The 9,802-nt window shown below is 45.1% G+C and overlaps 1 long non-coding RNA gene across 1 annotated transcript; it reads right to left on the reverse strand.

Moving 5' to 3' along the window:
• Positions 1-292: 292 nt before the first annotated feature.
• On the reverse strand, positions 293-9,019 carry LOC122225539. Its single transcript, XR_006205234.1, has 3 exons — positions 8,946-9,019; positions 5,179-5,393; positions 293-1,064 (listed from the first exon to the last, which is right to left on the reverse strand). It is a non-coding gene; the product is annotated as an uncharacterized LOC122225539 (long non-coding RNA).
• Between the last annotated feature and the right edge of the window lie 783 nt (positions 9,020-9,802).

A 9,802-nucleotide genomic window follows, 5' to 3' on the forward strand; every position in this document is an offset into this window, starting at 1 on the left:
TGTGACATCAAACAGGAAAAACTCCACTGTCCACATCCTCTGTGTTGTAACCAGCCCATTGGAAGAGAAGGCAGAGACCTCGGAGGCTCACGGAAGGCACGTCGTTCCAGACACACACACACACACACACCCCTCAATTTCAAGCCAACGCTCCAAAAAGTGAATGATGTGTGGGCAAAAGTTATCTACGACTCTGGGTTGTCTGTTGACCTGCCCCACTTCCACCAGGAAATGTGAAGGCAGTCAGCGGTTCCGAAAAAAATCCAGCTTCAGTCATGCAGTCAACAGACTCCTATGCAATTAATCTCCCATTGAGTCTACTCATTTTGGTTTTCTCCGTCCTTTTAATTCCAATCAGCAGCTATGTATCCGGGGCTTTCTCCCTGCACAGCACCAGGTGGGTGTTTTGAAGTTGCAAAAATAATACAGGAAACCATCAGGCAGAGGGCACCCTCTGAGACCCCTCCTCATGAAGATATGGGAGCTGGGAACAGAGGTGCAAAAACCAAACTTGCCACCTTGGGAAGATTTCAAAATAGGAAGAAAGGAAACCAGGCCTTGAGGTCACCACTACTCTATGAAATTCTGAGGTTTGATTTCTCAGTTTTCCTGGTTTGGACTGCCTAAGGGCAACTAAACTGGTATTATGTTCCCTCCAACAACACACAGACTAAATCAGAGACCTCATGAAGCTGGGAAGACTGGGGACTGAGCACAGGGGATTGGAACCCAGAAAGGTATCAGGAGCAGAGTGGACAGGGTGTCCTTGCAGTTAGTGTCTCCTGGGTGCCTGGCTCCTGGACACTGGACACTGGACACTTCCCTGCAGACCCTGCTCACAGGTGTGCCCTCTGGGAAGCTACATTTGATGTGAGGCGATAGTGGCAGCACCTGCGGTCCAATGGGGAGCAAACTTCTGGAACACATATCAGAAAAATAAACCCACAAGGAGACTGCTCCTCTTCCAATTTTCCATTCACTGAATGCATGTTGGTGTCAGGCTGGACTTCATGGTTGATAGATGAGAGAGCAAGGTGTGGTCTCTGCCTCAGGGAGCTCACAAGCTAATGGAGGAGGCAGAAACAAGAAGGTATCACACAAAGCATAATAGGATGTACAATCATACAGGTGCAGGCAAAAGAGATGCCATTTGTTATCCTACGTTTGTGTAAGTTTTGATAGTTTATAAGATATTTTGATATGTATTAGCTCATTTGAATCTCACTGCAACCCTGTGAGATAGTTCCACCAGGCATTATCAATATTTTGATTGTATAGATGGTGAAATGGCAATCATGGGTTCATATGTCCAAAGTCACAAAGCAGATAAGGGAGAGCCTGGGTGGCTCAGTTGGTTAAGTCTCTGACTTCAGCTCAGGTCATGATCTCATGGTCCATGAGTTTGAGCCTTGTAGTGGGCTCTGTGCTGACAGCTCAGAGCCTGGAGCCTGCTTCAGATTCTGTGTCTCCCTCTCTCTCTCCCTCTCTGCCCCTCCCCTGCTTGTGCTCTGTCTCTCTCCTTCTCTATTTTTCTCAGAAATAAACAAACATTTAAAAAAATTAAAAATCAAAGTCACAAAGCAGATAAATGGGAGAGCTAGGATAAGGCCATGTGTTTCCCTAGACTGCTTCTCCAGCAATGACCAACACTTCTTGAGAGCTTACTAAGGGCTTTACTTGTAACAACTCATTCCGTCTTCATAACTCTTTGAGGAGATGCTGTTACCTCCTTTTACACACATGAGGAAACTCATGCATGTGGTTTGAGTAACGTGCCCAAAGATGTACAGCCAGTGTGTGGAAGGGGTTGGATTTGAATCTGGGAAGTCTGACCCCAGACCCAGACCTCCTAAGGACTTTGCTAGATGTACAAACCCACACAACATGTTAGAGCAAAGGTGACAAGAACCAGGACTGGGTAAGAAAGTGCAAATAGCAATTTCTCTAGTAAATACAGGCCTTTACCCAGGATGTGTCTCCAGGATACGGCGTGCTATCTCCCCAAGTTAGGTAGATGATCTAGGCCATATAAGACAGCTTTCTTTAATAACGGCAACAGAATGATTCATAACTAGAGTACCACATCTTAGCGAATTGAAGGAATAGTAAAGTTTCAGAATTGAAATACAGATCATTCAGGAACACTTGCTAATTGATAACCCCATATTTCCTTTCTTGGTTGCAAGATGTAGAGAAGGGAAGTACCTGTGAAACAATCAGCAGATACTGGGAATCTTCTCTGTGCAAGAGAGAAGAAAGGAAGGAGTTCCAGGAATAAAAAACAGAACAAACATCCTTGAAGAGCTTACAGTATAACTGAGTAGAGGAAAACCTTGCTCAATACAAAGCACTGTGGGAGAAGAGCTAAATTACCAGGATGTGAGGGAAATGCTAATGACTTTCAGAAAAGGGTGAGAGCACAGTGGGTGGATGCTGTGGCCAAGGAGGGCTTTGAGGGAAATGAGACTTGAGGGGGCCTGATAGGATGACAGGGAAGGGGCACTTGCCAACATCTGCCAGAGCACGGTGGGAAGACAATTGCAGGTGTCTCAGGAAGAGTACGTGGTTATTCACTCTGTTCCTGCAGTGATCAGAGGGGGCACCTCCCTGGCTGATTCAATTTGTCTTATTAGGAAAGAGAATTGATGGGGCAACTTAATCCATTTCCATACTTCCCTCCAAGAAGAAGCCTTGAATGCCTAGCAACTGGATCTGAAGGTAGAAGACAGCCGAGGATGATAAGTTTATTTCTGATGGGAATGGGGTGTGGGGTACAGGAATAAGAAGCATTCTCCACTTGGCAAAAGCAAAGGGGGGTACAAGAATCTTAGAATAATCCTTTCCATTGAGATATGGAAACATTGAGAGTGGAGGAGAGGATTTATTCATTTGTGTGCACACATGGCAGCTTCTGGCTGAATTCCCTACCAGTGTGTTTCAAAAGTGCCTGCCCATTAGAATCACCATAACTACCCCAACACTAACCTTAGACATACTGAATGTGAAGCCCAACTATTGAACTTTTCCCCAAAGCTACCTGGGAGATCCTGCCACCCTCATTGATGTTAATGATACTGAAGGACTTTTCAAGAAATAAGAGGTTGTCAAGAAGATTCCTATATCAGACAGAGGATTGGAATAGATGAACTCAGAGACTCTTTCAAACTCTGAGCTTCTAATATTCTGGCCTTATAAAACTTCTCAGAAAAATGTATTAAAGACAGACTGCCCAGGTATGTTGTCTTGGTGGGTCTGACCAAGTGCATGAACCATCCATGCATGGATCCATGCATGCATCCATGCACCCATACACCCATGCACCAAACATATTTACTAGGGGCTTCAGAGGTACCCAGTTTGGTATCAGTTGGTGACTCCTCTCTGTGGAGCTGAAAGGTCTGCTCAGTAGCAATCAAGCTAGTTGGGAACTTCTTGGCAACATGAGGCTACTGGGATGATCTTAAAGGTTAGGTTTGTGACAAGGTGGATCACAATCCACAAACAGTTGATCAATTAGTTATGCTTCAAATGAGGGTCCCTTTGCGTGCACCTATATAGGGGATGCTGGGCTGGGAGGGGGGATGCATATTGAAAAAGACAAGGTCTATTTTAGGAGAACATGGGGAAATTACACTCAGGATTCAGGAGAATGCAAGCAGATTCAGTGCAGAGCAATCACAGTTTCTGTTCAATGAAAGGAAACTTCTTATAGGAATAATGATTTGCCCTATTGTTGTAATGAATTCATTGATAATTTTCTGTGGCCTTGCTTTGTGGAATCAAAGGTCTTGAAAGCTGTAGCAAGTATACACATGCAAACCCAGTCATGCACAACTCTTCAGGTGTTCAGTGGATGGTGGCAGGAGTTGAGAGGAGGGACCAAAGTTCTCTCCAAATGGCAAGCAGGTTCCAGAACTCAAAGATATGTAGTAGGATTCAGGAATCAACATTTGGGAAGCCAAGTTTGAGTCCAATAATGGCAGAAATCTGTACTAAATCTGGATATACTTGATACATCCAAAGCATTGCTTTGAGTCCCAGCCATACACTGGAATTAGTGCACAGAGACCAAGCCCCCCTTCAGTGGCTTGCTCAGTTTTTATTTCCTTTCAGGATTTCCAGCCTAACTGCGCAGTTTAAGATGTAAATGGGCCTCTCTAGGAAATTTTAGTAACGAACACCACATTAGCACACTGTGACCCTGAGCAGCCTTTTTCCTGAGCCTGATATGTGTGACATCTCCTTAGAAGTTTCAGAGGGTGAGATGTGAGTCCAGAGTAAGTTGGTTCCTGTTCCTTCCACCTAAGGGGGACTCAGCTGTCACAGCTCAGGTCGGAGAATCTGGGAGCTACTGTGACCTTGGGAGCCAAATGTGAAACACTGATACCAGATGGGAGCAGGGAGATCAGGGAGGAGGCCAGCACTTTGTGGTTTTGAGTATCACTGTCCTTGGTTCCCAGGTAGCTGCCTGGAAAGAAGCAGGTAGGGACACACCTGCTCTTCTCTGGCTCACTCTAGAAGCCCCTGCTCTGCCTTCAGTAGAACTTGCCCTGGGGACTTTGTGGGGGCCTTTTGTCCCAGTCCCTGCATTCACAATCATAGGATCTAGGCTCTAAGTACAGGGGTGCCTGGGTGGCTCAGTCGGTTAAGTGTCCAACTTTTGATTTTGGCTCTGGTTAAGATTTTGTGGGATCTAAGGTTTATGGGATCATAAACCCTGCCCTGCATTGGGCTGTGCACTGACAAGGTGAAGCCTGCTTGGGATTCTCTTTCTCCCTCTCTCTCTGCCCCTCCCCGACTCCCTTCTCAAAATAAATAACTAAACTTTAAAAGAAAAGGCTTAAATATGAATTGGGGACTCTACTCCCACAAGTTCATTCTATTCCCATATCTTCTGACTTCTTTTTCTCAGAGCCCTCTGAGAAGGCACTAAAGAGGAGTATCTTGCCAAGATCATATCTCTCTCAATGCGAAGACTCGGCAAAAATTTTCAGAAAACATTATCCTGTTTACTAGGCTATGAAGAAAAAAATGTTGGAGGAATCAAGGTGAAGGAAGAGCAGGAGCTGAGGAGTAATCTCAGGGTGACTCAGTGTTTTCCCTTTTTTTTTTTTTTTTGATACTCTGTCTAAAGACTCCATCTATAGATGGTAGGACCATAGGCTGCTGCTCCCTCACCATTCCTGCCTCTTCATGACTTCGTCTCCATCATTGCGGGAATGGTTTCACCATTTTCTTCTTGTTCACTCCGTGGGTTCGGACAGATGGATATCCAAGTCATCCTGGACAAATGGTTGTTTCTTCTCAAAGTTGTGTGTGGAGGAGCCACATAAAAGTCTTCATAAAAGTACCATTCCCGCATCTTGTTCTTCCTTAGAAGCTTCCTTAGGAGCCTGAGAGGGTGAGGAAAGAGCCTTGCATAAGTCTTTGCATCTAGAGGGTGCAGATTCTCTCTTGTTCTAATGTATCCATTCAGTCAACACATAAATGTTTGAAAGCCAATTTTATGGCTAGTGCTATGTAGAAAATCTTTAGGGGAGCCTAAGAATGGAAAAATTACAGTCCTGATCTTCAAGGAGCTTACAACGCACTGAGCAGAATATAGTTCGTATTTTTCCAGCACTTGACAACCTGCAACCTGCACATTCACATCTAATGTCTCATCTGATAGTCACGACAGTCCTGTGAGGTAGACCAGCTGGTCACTGCAGGAGAGTCCAGAACTGGTTTGCCACATGGGGCCAATCTCCTCCCCTTCCCTTCTTCCCTTCCAGATGACTTGTTTCAGTTTCTCCTCCTCAAGACAAAATTTCCAGCTTACTTTTGTCATGGTAGCATTTCTAGAACAAAGGCCCCTGGAAGGATGTGTCTTCAGGGCAGGCCCTTTTCCAAGGGTGCCTAGAGCTCAAGAGTGAAACATCAAGGCCTGGAAAGGAGTTCAAAACCATAGAAAATGTTGACGTGCTTTTCTAGAAGTTTCAGCTGGCAATGGCCTCCTCTCCTGCCACTCTTGCCAAAGAAACCCCCAAGCTTCCAGTGACCTTGTAAATTTATAAATATTGACATTGATGGCTCGGTAGTGACTGTTGATGAGAAGTATAGGCACCTGAGTGCTATTTACTTGATCTTTTTGAAAATAAGCCTCGATTTTCAAATGCATGACAATAAATTTCACCACCTATAATAAATAATAAATTTCACCACCAATAATTTTGAACTTATTACACCTAAAGTAGTTTTTAAATGTTTTTATTTATTTTTGAGAAAGAGAGCAAGAGTGGGGGATGGGCACAGAGAGGGAGACAGAGGACCTGAAGTGGGCTCTGCACTAACAGCAGAGAGTCTGATGTGGGGCTTGAACTCATGAACCGTGAGATCACGTCCCGAGCGAAAGTTGGACGCTCAACCGACTGACTCACACGGGTGCCCCAGTATGAAAATCTTTCATAAGAATAGCAAATGCTTGAGAGTATTGAATGAAAACATAAGCATATATCTAATTAAAAATATGCTCCCATTAAGCATATATGGGTACTTGTTTACTTAGAAGTTTGAAGCTTTTCAAGAGTATACGACAACCATACTGAGTATCAGAATTCTAAAGAGAGAAGAATTGGAAGACAGAGCTCAGTGACAGTTGACAGAAGATACACTGAGGATGAGAAGAAGCAAGAAAGCCTCAGGACCATTACAGCCAGGAGCATCCCTCAGGAGCCAAGGCTTTTCATGGTGAGTGGGGCTCCGTAGGCTGCAAGGGCCCAGAGCTGACCACATACAACGGGGCCTCTGTGCTGTTGTGTGGGTAGGAGTCACGTGGTGCCCTGTGTGAGCCACTACACGGTCAGGGGAGCTGGGCACTGGGAGGGCACATAAAACAAAGAACTGGAACACAGGGGATCTTTAGGGTAGTGAAAATCCTCTGTATGATGCCGTAATGGTGGACATAGGATATGACCATTTGCCAAGACCGGTAGAATGTGCAACATAAAGAGCAGGAACCCTAATGTAAACTACAGACTTGGGTTTATAATCATGTGTCAGTATTGGTTCATCAACTGTAACAGATGTAGCACCCTAATGACAGATGTGGATGATAGGGAAAATTGTGTGCAAGGTGGGGGAGAGGAGAAGAAAGTATAGGGGAACCCTGTACTTTTTGCTCAGTTTTTTTGTTAACCTATAACTGCTCTAAAAAATAAAGTATATTTTAAAAAATGACCAGGGTGCCTGTGTGGCTCAGTTTGTTAAACCTCTGACTCCTGATTTCAGTTCAGGTCATGATCTCATTGTTCATGAGATGGAGCCCGGCCTCAGGCTCTGTGTTGACAGCACAGGGCCTGCTTGGGATTCTCTTGCTCTGCTCTCCCTGTCCCTCAAAATAAATAAATAAACGTTAAAAAATTTCAAAATGGCCAGCAATGGTGTCTCCACAGGTGATAAAATTTAGTCACTACCTGGAACGAGTCATTCCAGGATCAGATCGGTGAAATGCACTAAAAATTCATTCCAGGATCAGATCCACGAAATTCGCTAAAACAACAAGTATTTCACTGTGCCCAGCTAGTTAGTTAACTTTAATTTATTTAAATAAGACACAAGCAAATCTCTCAGCCATCCCTGTCACATGGAGCAAGCTTCCCTATCAGAACTAGAACTCATTTCTTTTTAAATCTGTATGACCTTAGGGACATCACTTCCTCTCTCTGCACCTAAGTTTCTCTAGCTGTAAACTGGGGAGGTGGGATGTGGGATGTCTGGGGGTTTCTCTGGGAGGAAGGACAGGGTCTTGTCTTCCAGTCCCTAGCCCTCCACAAATTGTCTGCTGTGTCACCTGCTACACTTGACCATCTACCTGCGGATGGGGATGGGAGGGGTTTAAATTCTCTGTCGGTGGACAGATTAGGTATAAACTCAGGGGAGGCAAATGCTTTAATCTAATATTTAATATCATAATATGATGATACATATTTTATAATTTATAGCATGGGTCACTATTACAGCAGTCTCAGCGCAACAGATGTACTCAAATGTAAATCTCAATATATAAATAGAATCATTATACGCTCCATCCAGAAAGAAATACAGATGCCTTCTGTAAGATGACCCGAATCCATGCTGTGCCACCTCGCCACTGGTGCCCGAACAAGAAGCTTAGGCGGCAGGTCAGAGGAGGTGAAAGTGCCTTCCCCGGGGAGCCCCAGTGACCGGGAGGTCGGAGAACAGCTTGAGACCAGGGAACAGAGGGGCAGTAGCTGCAGCTTCCAGACCCTTTTCCTTCCCTCCCCACTCCTCACCCCTCCTCCTTTCCGCTACCGCCCTTCTTCTTACTGGAAACCCTCTCCTGGCCTCCACCTCCACTGAGGGAGATAAGACATCATGTGTTCTGGGTTGGGAGAGGCCCAGACTGTGTGAAATGATTTCAAAAAAGGTTCACTTTGAGTGATAAGCACAGGGTTATGTTTGTTCCACTCCGGGCAAAGCCAAAGACTTAGGTCAGACAGAGGAGCTGGGAAGTGTGGGAGACACAGCTTTTGAAATAAGGATTCTCGGCATAAAATCTGTCCATTTGTACTCCCCCCTTGCCAAATCCTGCATATATTCACACTTCCAGGGGCCTTCTCGACTCTCTTTCTCTTTATCACTCCTTACCCTCCAAGAAAATCTTTTTTCTTTTTCTTTTTTTGCTTCATGTTTAAATAGAACTTTAAACCTTTTCAAAACTACTTTCATAATGGGTATCTGACTTGTCCCTTTTAGAAACATCTACTTTGTCTATTGCTACAAGTCAGTAGGAAAGCAGGTCTCTCTTTGGCTGGCCAGATGTCATGGAGTGAAGTTCTTGCCCGAGTGACTGAGCTCTCCCCGTGAGCCCTCCCCCATGAGCTCTCCCCACCTAGGCACCCCCACATGTTTCCTCTTCATGTCTTTCTGAATCAGAAGCTCACCTGGAGTTTTCTGAGCCTAAGAGTTTTGTGAATTCTCAATCTATTCTTTTTCCACATCATTTTCTTCCCCTCCCTCCCCTACTAGTTTCCCCCACTTTCCTCTTTATGTGGGTCATAGAAACATAGGACTTCATAATGGATGTTGGGAGCCTTGGAGATCCTCACTGTAGCCTTTTTCTACAATGAGGAAAACTGAGGCCTGGAGATGACTTGCCCAAGGTCACATGGCTGCATTAGTGCCTGAGCTCAGGGTTAAGATCAGGCTTCTGACTCTCTCAGCAAGACTCTCTTCCACCACAGCACATCTACATTTATTCATTGGAATAAATTGATTGGAAGGGGATTAGGCCATCTAGATTCCAAGGCTGCCTTATGAGTAGCTGGTGATTCTTTTCATCTCCTTTGCACAGGTATTTCATGCCCTGTCCATGCCACTGGCCACCCAGGGAGCTGTGGAGAAAGGTGTGGTGGCTGTGTGTGCCCTCAGAGGGGGAGATGCTGTGGAAATAGAGGAAATTGCATTTGGTCACTGGATGAGCCATTTGCAAACGGATCCACCCTTCCTTCCATAGTGCTGGTGCTGGCCCAGCGGTAGGAGAGTGTGGTTTCCCATAGTTTCACTTTCCTCCAGCTCAGGGACATTAATTCTTCTTAGTGTTAACAGTGAAGGCTTTGGAATCATTCCTTGCACAACTATTTTGTCTCCAGCCCTGGTGTTATACTTACTGACTCATGTCATGTGGTGGGAAGAGCGGACCTTGGAGGCAGGCGTCAGGGAAGTGTGCCTCTGGCAAGCTCATCTTAACTGTTAGGGACCTCATTTCTGTTCCTCGTTGAATAAAGGGATTCAACCAGAA

This window comes from Panthera leo, chromosome B4, assembly GCF_018350215.1.
Source record: "Panthera leo isolate Ple1 chromosome B4, P.leo_Ple1_pat1.1, whole genome shotgun sequence".
In the NCBI taxonomy this organism is placed as follows: Eukaryota; Metazoa; Chordata; class Mammalia; order Carnivora; family Felidae; genus Panthera; species Panthera leo.